The sequence below is a fragment of the Bison bison genome, unplaced genomic scaffold, assembly GCF_000754665.1.
Source record: "Bison bison bison isolate TAMUID 2011002044 unplaced genomic scaffold, Bison_UMD1.0 scf7180017864163, whole genome shotgun sequence".
Classification (NCBI taxonomy): domain Eukaryota; kingdom Metazoa; phylum Chordata; class Mammalia; order Artiodactyla; family Bovidae; genus Bison; species Bison bison.
Window position 1 is genome coordinate 1,757,621 of NW_011494735.1, and position 16,318 is coordinate 1,773,938.

Below are 16,318 nucleotides of genomic sequence, written 5' to 3' on the forward strand. Positions count from 1 at the left end.
TGAATGGAATCCAAGCAGGTGCTCTTTCCCACGATCTCAGTCCTGAGAACTGCATGCAGCTCTTCTCGTTCCTGTATTCCAGGAATTGATAAGGAACACAGAGTCCTTGAGAAATGGTACACAAAGGAAGAAAAAGCAACATATTGGATCCTTTAAAGTTGAACGTCCCCTGACAGTGCATTAAGACCTTTTCTGTATAGTTCTATGTATCGTTGCTACCTCTTCTTAATCTCTTCTGATTTTGTTACTTCCTTGCCATTTCTGTCCTTTATTGTGCTCATCCTTGCATGAAATATTCCCTTGGTTTCTTCAATTTTCTTGAAGAGATCTCTAGCTTTCCCGTTCTATTTTTTCCCTCTATTTCTTTGCATTATTCACACAAGAAGGCTTTCTTACCTCTTCTTGCTATTCTTGGAACACTGCTTTCAGTTTTGTATATCTTTCCCTTTTTCCTTTGCCTTTCATATCTCTTCTTTTCTAATCTATTTGTAAGACTTCTTTATACAACCACATTGCCTTCTTTCATTTCTTTTTCTTTGGGATGGTTTTTGTCACTGCCTTCTGTACAGTGCTACAAATCTCTGTCTGTAGTTCTTCAGGCATTCTGTCTATCAGATCTAACCCCTTGAATCTAATTGTCACCTCCACTGTAGAATCATAGGAAATTTGATTTAGGTGATACCTGGATGATCTATGGGTTTTCCCTACTTTTTTCAATATAAGCCCGAATTTTGCAATAAGGAGCTCATGATCAGAGCCACAGTCAGCTCCAGGTCTTGTTTTTGCTGACTCTGTAGAGCTTCTTAATTTTCAGCTGCAAAGAATATAATCAATCTGATTTCATCATTGACCATCTGCAGATGTCCATGTGCAGAGTCATACTTGTGTTGTTGGAGGATGTTGTTTGCTATGACCAGAGAGTGTTCACTATTGTTATCATATACATATTGTCAATTGACCTCTACCTTACAAAGAGAAGAGTCTAAAAGAGATGAAATATTTACATAAGCAAATTGAAGTTAGAGGGTAAAATTGGAAGTGCCATAGAAAATTATGGGTTAGAGTAGCAATATGGAAGAATAAGAAATTGCTATCTAAGTTGTCAGTGGGATTGAGGTTTTAAGAGCAGGAATAGAATGGGGGTGATATTGGCCAAATAGTACAAACTTTTAGTTTTTAAAATGAGTGACTTATTAGGAGCTAATATATAGCATGATGGTGCTGGTGGTGGTTTAGTCACAAGAAAAGTTAACTATCTGAGGTTATTCAGATCAGCTGAAACACTCAGTCATGTAAAATTCTTTGTGATCCCATGGACTGAGAACGCCAGGCTTCCCTGTCCATCACCAACTCCTGAAGCTTACTCAAACTCATGCCAATCAAGTCTGTGATGCCATCCAACCATCTCCTCCTTTGCCGTCCACTTCTCCTCCTGCCTTCAATCTTTCCCAGCATCAGGGTCTTTTCCAATGAGTCAGTTGTTTGCATCAGGCGACCAAAATATTGGAGCTTCAACTTCAGCATCAGGCCTTCTAATGAATATTCAGGACTGATTTCTCTTAGGATTGACTGATTTGATCTTCTGGCAGTCCAAGGGACTCTCAAGAGTTTTCTCCAATACCACAGTTCAAAAGCATCAGTTCTTCAGCACTCACCTTTCTTTATGGTCCAACTCTCACATCCATATATGACTACTGGAAAAACCATAGCTTTGACTAGATGGACCTTTATCAGTAAAGTCATGTCTCTGCTTTTTAATATGCTGTCTACCTTGGCCATAAGTTTTCTTCCAAGGAGCAAGCGTCTTTTAATTTCATGGCTGCAGTCACCATCTGCAGTCATTTTGGAGCCCCCCAAAAATAGTCTGTCACTGTTTCCATTGTTTCCCCATCTATTTGCCATGGAGTGATGGGACCAGATGCCATAAACTTAGTTTTCTGAATGTTGAGTTTTAAGCCAGTTTTTTCACTCTCATCTTTCACTTTCATCAAGAGGCTTTTTAGTTCCTCTTCACTTTCTGCCATTAGGATGGTGTCATCTGCATATCTGAGGTTATTGATATTTCTCCCTGCAATCTTGATTCCAGCTTGTGCTTCATCCAGCCTGGCATTTTGCAGGATGTAGTCTGCATGTAATTTAAATAAGCAGGATGACAATATACTCCTTTCCCAATTTTGAACCAGTCTGTTCTTCCATGTCCAGTTCTAATTGTTGCTTCTTGACCTGCAAAAATTTCTTAGGAGGCAGATAAGGTGGTCTGGTATTCTCATCTCTTTAAGAAATTTCCACAGTTTATTATGATCCACAAAGTCAAATACTTTAGTGTAGTTAATGAAGCAGAAGTAGATGCTTTTCTCAAATTCTCTTGCTTTCTCTATGATCTTTTGATTTTTTCTAAGTGAGATTATAGATGTGTTAATTAATTTGATTAATCATTTTTCAAAATAAGATTATCCAATTATTACATTGTACACTACTATTATACACAGTGAATCATCTTACAATTTATTTTTAATCAGTGAAAATGATCTATTCAAATTAGTTATTTACTACACAATTTCAACACAGGAAAAGAATATTCAACATACAGCTATATATTTAAAATTAATTTGTTATATTAATATGCATATCCACCTTTTGGGAGTAGGGACAGAATAATCTCTAAATGAGGGTCCATGATGGTCTATTAATTGTCATATAGATATAGATATATAGATACTTTCTCAGTTGCCAAAGGTTGAGTAAAATATTATTGTGAATTGGATCTGGTAGGTGGGCCTTCATCAGAGCAGAGATGCAACCTTCAAATGTTAGGAGAACTAAGAGATAACATGTTCCCACAATGAGAGCAAGTAGCATCAAACCATAAAAGCCCAGCTTTTATATTTCTAATATATGATTCTTACACACACGGACAATGCCATCTCCATCCAAATGACTGTATGTTTTACTTACATAGTGGGGGAAATTGGTTTGCTCACCGTATGCAATATACAATTATTTCTGTTATTCATTTACATTTATATGGCAGAGATTAATAGTTATTTACATGTGTACATTGTACAAAAGTTATGGAAAGCAGGGTTCTGTCTTTGCACCCACAGACTTAATTGGTACTCTGTAGGAGTGAATCTTTATTGGTTTTTAGTCTATGGCTAACAGTTGGAGATACACATTGGGATTGCCAGTATTAATGATAGGGACAGAATGAAGGGACAAAATAGGTGGTTAAATAGTTAATTCCACTAGGGGAGTGTAAGTAGAAAACTGGGAGACCCCTGTTAGTTAATGATTACTCAAGAGAGCAGGTTTGCTTAACCACAAAATCAAGCAGGCTTGCTTAGCAACAAAACCATGCAGCAGAAGCACAGTACATACCCCTATACAAAACAATGGTGACAGGAGACCCGTGTCCTGCCCAGTGAGCTCAGTAAAGTAATGATTTTCTAGGATATGCTTCCTATACAAAAAATCCAATATTTTGTGGACCTCGCTTTACCATGGAGGGATAAGAAAACTCCCCTGCTCAACCTGGAGGAGGAACTAATGATGAAAACACATCTACTCAGGAAAGAAGATGAAGAAGGTCTTCTCCCCTCCTCACTTTTCCTTTGATTATAAAACTAGCCCACTAAGTTCTCAGGGTGTGGCATTTTGCGATTGCCTGCTTGTAAGCCTCACAAGTTTCCTGTTATATTAAATCACTTCTTATCTACCACTTTGCTCCCAATGAATTCTTCTCTGCACAGAGACATAAATGACTGTGAAAACCAGAGCTCTTTGGATTCCCCTGAAGTGACACCAATCAGTTTCATTGCCAGTTGGTTGTGAGTGAATTTTTAAATGAGATTCTGTTCAAAGGATTGCGAACAAATGATTAAAATTCAAATAGTTCATAAGAAATACAAGTTTCTGATAGGATAACATATGCAGAATGAGACTGGAAAAGATAACACAATTTTGTTCAGACAGTTTACAGTCATAACACATTAATTTAAAACATCTTCTGCTAGTGTGGATGTATATTTAAGGTCTTTTTCTTAACTCTTTTTTTTGTCATTAATACAAGAAATAAAATCTTTCATTCATTTTAAAATTTTTATTTATATTTTAATTGAAGGATAATGGCTATATAGAATTTTACTGTTTTTTGTCAAACCTCAACATGAATCAGCCATAGGTATACATATATCCCTTCCCTCTTGAACGTCCTTCCTATCTCCCTCCCCACCCCACCTCTCTAGATTGATACAGAGCCCCTGTTTGAGTTTCCTGAGCCATACAGTAAATTCCTGCTGGCTAATTTACATATGGTAATGTAAGTTTCCATTTTATTCTCCCCATACATCTTACCCTCTCCTCCCCTCTCCCCATGTCCATAAGTCTGTTCTCTATGTCTATTTCTCTATTCAGTTCAGTTCAGTTCAGTTCATTTCAGTCGCTCAGTCATTTCTGACTCTTTGTGAATCCATGAAATTTGCTGCTGTACAAATAAATTCTTTGGTACTATCTTTCCAGATTCCATATATATACGTTAGTATACGACATTAATCTTTCTCTTTCTGACTTACTTCCCTCAGTATAATAGGCTCTAGGTTCATCCACCTCATTAGAACTAATTCAAATACATTCCTTTTATGGCTGAGTAATATTCCATTGTGAATACATATCACAACTTCTTTATCCATTCATCTGTTGATGGACATCTAGGTTTTTTCCATGTTCTAGCTATTGTACATAGTGCTGCAATGAACATTGGGATACATATGCCTTTTTCAATTTTGATTTCCTCAGTGTGTATGCCTAGGAGTGGGATTGTTGCATAATATGGTGGTTTTATTCCTAGTTTTTTAAGGACTCTCCTTAAGCATCTTCCATAGTGTCTGTATCAATTTACATTCCCACCAGCAATGCAAGAGGGTTTCCCTTTTCTTCACACCCTCTCCAGCATTTATTGTTTGTAGACTTTTTGATGATGGCCATTCTGATCAGTGTGAGGTGATATCTCATTGTAGTTTTGATTTGCATTTCTCTAATAATGAGTGATGTTGAGCATCTGTATGTCTTCTTTGAAGAAATGTCTATGTTCTTCCCACGGTTTGATTGGGTTGCTTGTTTTTCTGGTATTGAGTTGTATGAGTTGCTTGTATAATATAATAATTAATTTGGAAATTAATCTTTTGTCTGTTGTTTCATTTGCTGTTATTTTCTCCCATTCTGAGTGTTGTCGTTTCACCTTACTTATAGTTTACTTTGCTGTGCAAAAGCTTTTAAGTTTAATCAGGTCCCACTTGTTTACTTTTGTTTTTATTTCCATTACTCTAGGAGGTGGGTCATAGAGGGTCTTGCTTTGGTTTATGTCATCGAGTGTTCTGCCTATATTTTTCTCTAAGAGTTTTATATTTTCTAGTCTTCCATTTAGGTTTTTAATCCATTTTAAATTTATTTCTGTGCATGGTGTTAGGAAGCATTCTAATTTCATTCTTTTACATGTAGCTGTCCAGTTTTCCCAGCACCACTTATTGAAGAGGCTGTCTTTGCCCCATTGTATACTGTTGCCTCCTTTGCCAAAAATAAGATACCCATAGGTGCATGGGTTTATTTTCGGGTTTTCTATCTTATTCCATTGGTCTATATTTCTGTCCTTGTGCCAGTAGCATACTGTCCTGATGACTGTAGCTTTGTAGTATAATCTGAAGTCAGAAAAGTTCATTCCTCCAGCTCCATTATTCTTCCTCAAGACTGCTTTGGATATTTGGGGTCTTTTGTGTTTCCATATGAATTGTGAAATTTTTTATTCTAGTTCTGTGAAAAAAGCCATTGGTAATTCGATAGGGATCACATTGAATCTGTATTTTGCATTTGGTAGTACAGTCATTTTCAAATATTGATTCTTACTACCCAGGAACATGGAATATCTGTCCACCTGTTTATATCATCTTTGATTTCTTTCTTCTGCTGCTGCTAAGTCACTTCAGTCATGTCCGACTCTGTGCGACCCCATAGATGGCAGCCCACCAGGCTCCGCCGTCCCTGGGATTCTCCAGGCAAGAAAACTGGAGTGGGTTGCCATTTCCTTCTCCAATGCATGAAAGTGAAAAGTGAAAGTGAAGTCGCTCAGTCGTGTCCGACTCTAGCAACCCCATGGACTGCAGCCTACCAGGCTCCTCCGTCCATGGGATTTTCCAGGCAAGAGTACTAGAGTGGGGTGCCACTGTCAGTGTCTTATAATTTTCTGTGTAAAGTTCTTTTGTCTCCTAAGGTAATTATATTCCTAGATATTTTATTCTTGCAATGGTGAATGGGCTTGATTCCTTATTTCTCTTTCTCAATTTTCATTGTTAGTATATAGGAATGCAAGTGATTTCTGTGTATTGATTTTGCATCCCGCAACTTTGCAAAATTTACTGATTAGCTATAGTAATTTTCTCATAGTATCTTTAGGGTTTTCTATGTTCAGTATCATGTCATCTGCAAACAGTGAGACCTTTATTTCTTCTTTTCCAATCTGTATTCCTTTTATTTCTTTTTCTTCTCTAATTGCTGTAGCTAAGACTTCCATAACTATCTTGAATAATAGTGGTAAAAGTGAACACCCTTGTCTTGTGTCTGATCTTAGAATGCTTTCAGTTTCTCATCATTGAGAATAACATTTGCCATAGGCTTATTATATATGGCCTTTACTATGTTGAGGTAGGTTCCTTCTACACCCATTTTTTGAAGAGTTTTAATCATAAATAGGTGCTGAATTTTGTCAAAGTTTTTTTTCCATATCTACTGAGATTATCATATGGTTTTTATCACTCAATTTGGTAATATGGTGTATTACATTGATTGATTGGCATATATTGAAGAATCCTTGCATCCTTGCAATAAAGCCAACTTGATCATGGTGTATGAAATTTTTAATGTGTTGTTGAATTCTGTTTGCTAAAATTTTGTTGAGGATTTTTGCATCTATGTTCATCACTGATATTGGCTTTCAGTTTTCTTTTTTTGGTGTCTTTGTCTGGTTTTGGTATCAAGGTGATGGTGGCCTCTTAGAATGAGTTTGGAAGTGTTCCTTCCTCTGCAATTTTTTGAAAGAGTGTTAGAAGGATAGGCATTAGCTCATCTCTGAATGTTTGATATAATTCACTTGTGGAACAATCTGTCCCTGGGATTTTGTTTTTTGAGAGATTTTGGAACACAGCTTTGATTTCAGTGCTTATAATTGGATTGTTCATGATTTCTGTTTCTTTCTGTTTCAGTCTTGGAAGATTGAACTTTTCTAAGAATCTATCCATTTCTTTCAGGTTATCCATTTTATTGCCATATAGTTGTTCATAATAGTGTCTTATAATCCTTTGTATTCCTGCCTTGTCTCTTTGTAACCTCTCCTTTTCATATCTAATTTTGTTGATTTGATTCTTCTCTCTTTTTTTCTTGATGAGTCTGGCTAAGCATTTGTCAATTTTGTTTACCTTCTCAAAGAACCAGCTTTTAGTTTTATTAATCTTTACCATTGTTTCTTTCATTTTTTTTTCAGTTATTTCTGCTCTGATCTTTATATTTCTTTCCTTATGCTAATTTGGGTGGGTTTTTGTTGTTGTTGTTATTGTTCTTCTTTATCCAGTTGTTTTAGATGTAATATTAGGTCATCTATTTGATGTTTTTCTTGTTTCTTGAGGTAGGATTTTATTTCTATAAATTTCCCTCTTAGAACTGGTTTTGCTGAATCCCATAAGTTTTGAGTTGTCATGTTTTCATTGTCATTTGTTTCTAGGATTTTTTTATTTCCCTTTTGATTTCTTCAGTAAAATGTTCAGTATTTAGCAATGTATTGTTTAATCTCCATGTGTTTGTGTTTTTACAGTTTTTTTTTTTTTTCTTGTGGATGTCTTCCATAGCGTTGTGGTTGGAAAAGATGCTTGATACGATTTCAATTTTCTTAAGTTTATTGAAGCTTGATTTGTGACCTAAGATGTGGCCTATGCTGGAGAATGTTCAATGTGCACTTGAGAAGAAGGTGTATTTTTCTGCATTTGGATGGAATGTCCTGAAGATATCAATGAGATCCATCTTGTCTCATGTATCATTTAAGACTTGTGTTTCCTTATTAATTTTCTGTTTTGATGATCTGTCCATTGGTGTCAGTGGGGTGTTAAAGTCTCCTGCTATTATTGTTTTACTGTCAGTTTCTCTTTTTATGTCTGTTAGTGTTTGTCTTGTGTATTGAGGTGCCCCTGTGTTGCACAGATTTTTAAAGTTGTTATGTCTTCCTCTTGGATTGCTCCCTTGATCATTATGTATTGTCCTTCCTTATCGTTTGCAATACTTTTTATTTTAAGGTCTACTTTGTATGATATGAGGTTTGCTACTCTAGCTTTCTTTTGCTTTCCATGTGCATGGAATATAATTTTCCATCCTCTCACTTTCAGTCTGTATGTGTTTTTAGGTCTGAAGTGGGTTTCTTGTAGACAGCATATATATGGGTCTTGATTTTGTATCCATTTAGACAATCTGTGTCTTCTGGTTGGAAAATTTAATCCATTTACATTTAAAGTAATTATTGATATATATGTTCCTATTGCCATCTTCTTTACTGTTTGGGGTTTGTTTTTGTAGATACTTTTCTTCTCTTGTATGTCTTGACTAATAAGTCCCTTTAATATTTGTTGTAAAGCTGGTTTGGTGGTACAGAATTCTCTTAACTTTTGCTTGTCTGAAAAGCTTTTGATTTTTCCATCAATTTTGAATGAGATCCTTTCCAGATACAGTAATCTTGGTTGTAGATTTTCCCCTTTCAGTACTTTAAATATATCTTGCCTTCCTGTCTGGCCTGCAGAGTTTCTGCTGAAAGATCAGCTGTTAAACCTCTGGGGTTTCCCCTGTATGTTACTTGTTGCTTTTCCCTTGCTCCTTTTAAGATTCTTTCTTTGTGTTTAATCTTTGTTGGTTTGATTAATATGTGTCTTGATATGTTTCTCCTTGGGTTTATCCTGTATGAGACTCTTTTTCTTGGATTTGATTGACTATTTTGTTTTCCTTTTTGGGGAAATTTTTAGCTATAATCTCTTCAAAAATTTTCTCATACCTTTTCTTTTCCTCTTCTTATTATGGGATCCCTACAATTTGAATGCTGGTGTGTTTAATATTGTCCCAGAGGTCTCTGAGACTATCCTCAGTTCTTTTCATTCTTTTTACTTTATTCTGCTCTTCAGAAGTTATTTCCACCATTTTATCTTCCAGCTCACTTATTCATTCTTCTGTTTCAGATATTCTGCTATTGATTCCTTGTAGAGTATTCTTAATTTCAGTAATTGTGTTTTTTGTCTCTGTATGTTTATTCTTTAATTCTTCTAGATGTTTGTTAATTGATTCTTGTATTTTCTCCATTCTGTTTTCGAGGTTTTTGATCATCTTTACTATCATTATTCTGAATTCTTTTTCAGGTAATTTGCCTATTTCCTCTTCATTTATTTGTACTTCTGTGTTTCTAGTTTGTTCCTTCATTTTTGCAGTATTTCTCTGTTTTCATTTTTTTTTTTTTAACTTATTGTGTTTGAGGTCTCCTTTCCCCAGGCTTCAAGATTGAATTCTTTCTTCCTTTTGGTTTCTGCCCTCCTAAGGTTGGTCTAGTAGTTTGTGTAAGTTTCATGTAGGTTAAGATTTGTGCTGAGGGTTTTTTCTTTTCCCTCTGATGGGCAGGATTGAGCGAGGTAGTAATCCTGTCTATTGATGATTGGGTTTGTATTTTTGTCTTGTTTCTTGTTTGGATGAGGCGTCTTACACAGCGTGTTACTGCTGGTTGGTAGATGCCAGGACTTGTATGCAAGTGGTTTCCTTTGTGGGAGTTCTCACTATTTGATATTCCCCAGGGTTAGCAGTTCTCTGGTAGTCTAGGGTCTTGGAGACAGTGCTCCCACACCAAAGGCTCAAGGCTTGATCTTTGGCCAGGAACAAAGATTCCACAGGTGGTTTGTTATGACAGTAAGTGAGATTAACACAAATACCCAAAAATGAGAAATCAAAGATGAACCCCATACAAATGGCAGTTACAAAATCAGGCAAATAATAATTAAAATAATGGAATATACACATATACATATACACCCATAAGCAAAATCAAAACAGTCCAACAACAACAAAAAGTACAATAGATTGACCAGGCAAGCAAATGAAGCCAAAAGTAATACCTGCCAGTCTGGTTAGTAAAACTAACCAAAGCACAAGCTGGAAAACAAAACTAAAGCAAGATGTCAAGTGGGGAATAAAGCAATGAAAACAAAATGAACAAATATGGTGAGAGGAAATGAAAAAAAGAAAAGAAAGAAAGACTAGATATGCAAAGTTAAATAGAGGTAGATAAAGAAAATTTATATACATTAAAGATTAACTGCAAGAAGGAAAGAACAATAGGAAAATCAAACAAACGAATAAATGTAGAAAAAATAATAATAGGTTTTAATTTTTTATTGGAATTAAAAAAGAGAGAGAAAAAAAAGAAAGGGAAAAAAAGAAAGAAAGAAAACTCCATGGGACTGGAAAAGACCAACGTAGTGGCAGATGTTTGTAACAACAGTAAAAAGTATGATTGAAAAAAAAGAAAAGCTCAAAAGCTTAATTAGATTTCAGATTGCTAATGAAATCAACAACTATAACAGAGGAAAAAAGAAAAGAAGAAAAAACAATCCAAAAGAAACTGCAGAACAAGTCAAAATATAAGAAAATAAAATATTTTTCTGGAGTCACTGCTGTCAGCATCCTTTCTCTTGCTGGGAGTCACAGTCCACTTTGCTCCCCTAGGGTGCAGTCTAACACTGCTAGTCTCTGAACCTGCTCTGGGGGCAGCTCGGACTCTAATCTGTTCTTACTCCTGTGTGTTCTTGCCTCCAATGTCCATAGCTGTCAGAACTAGTGCATTTTCTTTTGTGGGAGCTCTCGATGTCTTTTATATATTCCAAAGACACGGAGTCTGCCTAGTTGATCATGTGGACTTAATCTGCAGCTTGTACAGCTGGTGGGAAGGTTTTGGATCGTCTTCCTTTGCTGCACTGCCCCTTAGTTTCAATTGTGGTTTCTTTTCACCTCTGCATCTGAGTCATCCATTAGGGTTTGCTCCTGAGGCTTCCCTGAATGACTTGGGTCTGCCCAGTGAGGGCCAGGTGTGGAAGTGATGCAGCTGCTTGGGCTTCAGGGGTTCTGGCAGCACCAGGTACTCAGAGGAGTTGGCAGCTAGGGCAGCAGGAAATATAGTGCTCTAGAAGGGTATGGCAACGAGTACTGGCCAACACATTCCAATATTCTTTCCTGGAGAACACCACTGACAGAGAAGTCTGGCAGGGCACAGTCTACAGGGTCACAAAGAGTTGGACACTACCAAAGAGACCCCACATGCATAGAAACAAGACTTTTTTTTTTTTTTTTACCTGTGGCAGCTCTGCCCCAGTGAGGGTTGTGCATGAAGGTGGTGCAGCTGCTTGGGTTGTGCAGACCCTAGCGGCACCAAGTATGCAGGGACATGGACTGCCTCAGCCACAGGGAGTTATGGCCCTATCAGAGTCTTTTTTTTTTTTTTTTTTTTGAGCCTTTGTTAGCTGGCAATCAGAAGGCCTCTTTGGCTAGCCTTTCTCTGTAACTCTGCCTATTCAAGCATTTAGAGAGCTCCCTTGCCTGGGACCCTTCTCTGTTGTTCAGTGCATGAGGCACATAGAGGGGTCCCCCTGGCTAGGGTCCAACTCTGTAGATTGGTGTGTCAGGCACTTAAAGGGGCATCCTAGGTGGGTTCCTACTCTGTAGCTTGATGTGTCAGGCACTTGATGGGCCAACCTCTCTATTGTTCAGCTAAAGATGCTGGCTTATGAGGAGAGAGAGTCTATGGTGAGGGCTCCACCCTCTATGCATGACTCAGCAATATTGCCTTGCTCCATGGCTGCCTGGCTTTCTTCCACAAGCATTTCCTGCCACAATCTCTTACCTCATGTCCTCTCAGTCCATGTCTCTGCAGTCAACAAAAGCCCTTGCCCTGGGATTACTCCACAATCCATACACTACAGCTCCCAGTTGCCATACCTTCTATAAGACCTGTGTCCCTGTCCAAGGCATGTATGGCTGTGGCAAGGACTGTCTGATTTTCATTCCATTTAGGTTGCCATAGATCAATTGTTTCACTCTCAGCCTTAAATGTTTCTCCTCTGACTCAGAAATTTGCCCCAATATGGGGATCAGACCTCTGCTTCAGTTCCCGAAGCCACCAAGGGCAGATTCAGTCCTACAAACACTCCTGTTTTTCCCCCTAGTTCCTTTGCCCTACCAAATTTTGTGTGATTCTGTATATTCTTTCCTCATGATCAGGTACTCCTGGCCACTCTAAGATGGTGTTCTGCAAGAACTTTTGTGTCTGAATGTATCCACAGAGAGAGATGTACTCCTTGTCCACCTACTACTCTTCCATGTTGTTTTCCAGATATCTTTGTTTTTGAATACACTGTCTGTTTTCATAGGTTTCTGTTCAAGGAGTAAGAGTCTTTTAATTCATAGCTGCAGTCACTGTCTACAGTGATTTTGGAAGCCAAGAAAATAAAATGTGTCACTGCTTCCATTTTTTCCCCATTTTTGCCATGAAATGATGGGACTGGATGCCATGATGTTTGTTTTTTGAATGTTGAGTTTTAAGCCAGCTTTTTCACTCTCCTCTTTCACTTCAAGAGGCTCTTTAGTTCCTCTTCATTTTCTGCCATAAGGGTGATGTCATCTGCACATCTGAGGTTACTGATATTTCTCCCAGCAATCTTGATTCCAGCTTGTGCTTCATCCAGCCTGGCATTTTGCATGATGTACTCTGCCTATAAGTTAAATAAACAGGGTGACAACATACAGCCTTGACTTACTCCATTCCTAATTTTGAACTAGTCTGTTGTTCCATGTCTGTTTCTAACTGTTGTTTCTTGACCTGTATACAGGTTTCTCAGGAGGCAGGTAAGGTGCTCTGGCATTCCCATCTCTTGAAGAATTTTCCACAGTTTGTTATGATCCAAGCAGTCAAAGGCTTTAGTGTAGTCAGTGAAGCAAAAGTAGATGATTTTCTGGAATTTTCTTGCTTTTTCTATGATCCAATAGATATTGGCAATTTGATCTCTGGTTCCTCTGCCTTTTCTAAATCCAGCTTGAACATCTGGAAGTTCTTGATCCACATACTGTTGAAGCCTAGCTTGGAGAATTTTGAGCATCTTTGCTGGCCTGTGAGATGGGTGCAATTGTGTGGTAGTTTGAGCATTCTTTGGCATTGCCCTTCTCTGGAATTGGAATGAAAACTCACCTTTTCCAGTCCTGTGGCCGCTACCGAGGTTTCCAAAATTGCTGGCATATTGAGTGCAGCACTCTCATCGCATCATCTCTAAGGCCCACTTGACTTCATATTCTAGGATGTCTCACTCTAGGTAAGTGATCACAATATCGTGGTTATCTGGGTCATTAAGATTTTTTTTTTTTGTATAGTTCTTCTGTGTATTCTTGCCACCTCTTAATATCTTCTGCTTCTGTTAGGCCCATACCATTTCTGTCCTTTCTTGCACCCATCTTGCATGAAATATCCCCTTTGTATCTCTAATTTTCTAGAAGAGATCTCTAGTCTTTTCCATTCTATTGTTTTCCTCTGTTTCTTTGCATTGGTTAATTAGGTATGCTGTCTTTTCACTCCTTGTTGTTCTTTGGAACTCTGAATTCAGATGGATATGTCTTTCCTTTTCTCCTTTGGCTTTCACTTCTCTTCTTTTCTCAGCTATTTGTAAGGCCTCCTCAGATAACCCATTTTGCCTTTTTGCATTTCTTTTTCTTGGGCATGATTTTGATTACCAGCTCCTGTACAATATTCTGAACCTCCGGCCATAGTTCTTCAGGCACTCTGTCTATTAGATCGAATCACTTGACTCTATTTGTCATTTCCACTGTATAATCATAGGGATTTGAGTTAGGTCATACCTGAATGGTCTAGTGGTTTTCCCTACTTTCTTTAGTTTAAGCCTGAATTTTGCAATAAGGAGTTCATGATCTGAGCCACGGTCAATTCCTAGTCTTGTTTTTACTGACTGTATAGATCTTCTCCATCTTCATCTGCGAAGAGTATAATCAATCTGATTTTGGTATGACTATCTGGTGATGTCTGTATGTAGAGTCATCTCTTGTTCTGTTAGAGAGGGTGTTTGCTATGACTAATGTATTCTCTTGGCAAAACTCTGTTAGCCTTTGCCCTGCTTCATTTTGTACTCCAAGGCCAAACTTTTTGTTGCTCCAGTGATCTCTTGACTTTCTACTGTAGTGAATAATCACCTTTCTAAAATATTGCTGTATATAATCTCAATAATATTTTTATATTATTTTCTAAAATATATTTTATTTACAGTTATTATGAATAATGGCTATATTCTCTATGTTTTACATATATATATTTGTATATATAATATATCCTTGAAGTTTATTTATTTTATATGTAATAGTTTGTACCTCTTAATTGATTCTATTTTTTACTTCTCCTGTTCCCTTTCCCCATTGGTAACCACCAGTTCATTGTCTATATTTGTGAGTCTTGGTTTTTTCTTTTTTTTTATTTACTCATTCCAGTTTTTAGATTTCACATATAAGGAATATCATACAGCATTTCTTTCTCTGACTTATTTCACTTAGCTAGCATATTGGTTTCCAAGTCCATCTATGTTGTTGAAAATGGCAAAACTGCACACTTTTTAAAGTGAGGTAGCATTCCATTGTATATGCATACCACTTCTTTATTCTTCAATCTGTTGATGGACGATTAAGTTGCTTCCTTATCTTGGCTACTGTAAATAATACTGCTTTGAACACTGGAGTGCATGTATCTCTCCAAATTACTGTTTCTATTTCCTTCATGTATATACCCAGTGGGCTTCCCTTATAGCTGTTGGTAAAGAATCTGCTTGCAATGCAGGAGACTCTAGTTCAATTCCTGAATCAGGAAGATCCCCTGAAGAAGGGATAAGCTACCCACTCCAGTATTCTTGGGCTTCTCTTGTGGCTCAGCTAGTAAAGAATCTGGCTGCAATGCAGGAGACCTGAGTTCGACCCCTGGGTTGGGAAGATCCCCTGGAGAAGGGAAAGGCTACCCAGTCCAGTATGCTGGCTTGGAGAATTCTATGGACCATATAGTCCATTGGGTCACAAAGAGTCATACAGGACTGAGTGACTTTCACTCATACACCCAGCAGTGGAATGGAGGTATTATATGGTAATTCTGCTTTTAGTTTTCTGAGGAAGCTGAACTGTTTTACATGGTGGCTTCATAAATTTATATTCTCATCAACAGTGTACTACGTTTCCCTTTTTTTCACATCTTCACCCACAGGTGTTATTTATGGTCTTTATGATAATATTTGTGCATTGATACCTCAATGAGGTTTTGATTTCCTTTTACGTGATGATAAATGTTGATTAAGTTTTCTTGTACCTATGGGGCACCTCTATGTCTTCTTTGGGAAAATGTCTATTCAAATCTGCTCAATTTTTAATTGGGTGCTTTGTTTGACACTGAGTTGTAGGAGTTTTTACATATTTTGAATATTAACTCTTTATTGATCATATCATTTGTAAATATTTTTTCCTTTTGTTTTGTCCATGGTTTTCTTTGCTGTGCAAAAGGTTTTAGGTTTAATTCGGTCTCATTTATTTTTACTTTTGTTTCCTTTCCCTTAGGAGACAAATCCAAATAAATGTTGCTGAAATTTATGTCAAAGACTGTTTTTTTCTAAGAGCTTTATGATTTGAGGTTTTACAAATTTGATCTTTAATCTATTTTTTGTTTATTTTTTCTATGGTGTTACAGAATTTCATTTCTTTATGTGTAGCTTGCCAACTTTCCCAGCATTATTTATTGAAGAGATTATCTTTTCTCCAGTGAATATTCTGGCTTCTTTTCTTTTAGATTAACTGACCATAAATGCATAGGTTTATTTCTGAATTCTCTTTTGTTCATTGATACATAGATACTGTAATGTTTTTATTTTGTGCTATACTATTTTGATGATCAGCTTTGTATTATAGTATGAAGTCTGGTAGAGTAATGCCTCCACCTCTGTGTTTCTTAAGATTATTTTAGCTATTCAGCATCATTTGTGTCTCCATACAAATTTTAAAATTATTTGTTCTACTTCAGTGAAAAATGTCATTGGTATTTTGATAGAAAATGCACTGAATCTGTAGATTACTTGAGTAGTAGTATTTTAACAGTATTTAATTCTTCGAATCTATGAAGATTGGAATGTGTTAATATTTCCATCTATTTGAATAATCTTCAGTATATTTCATC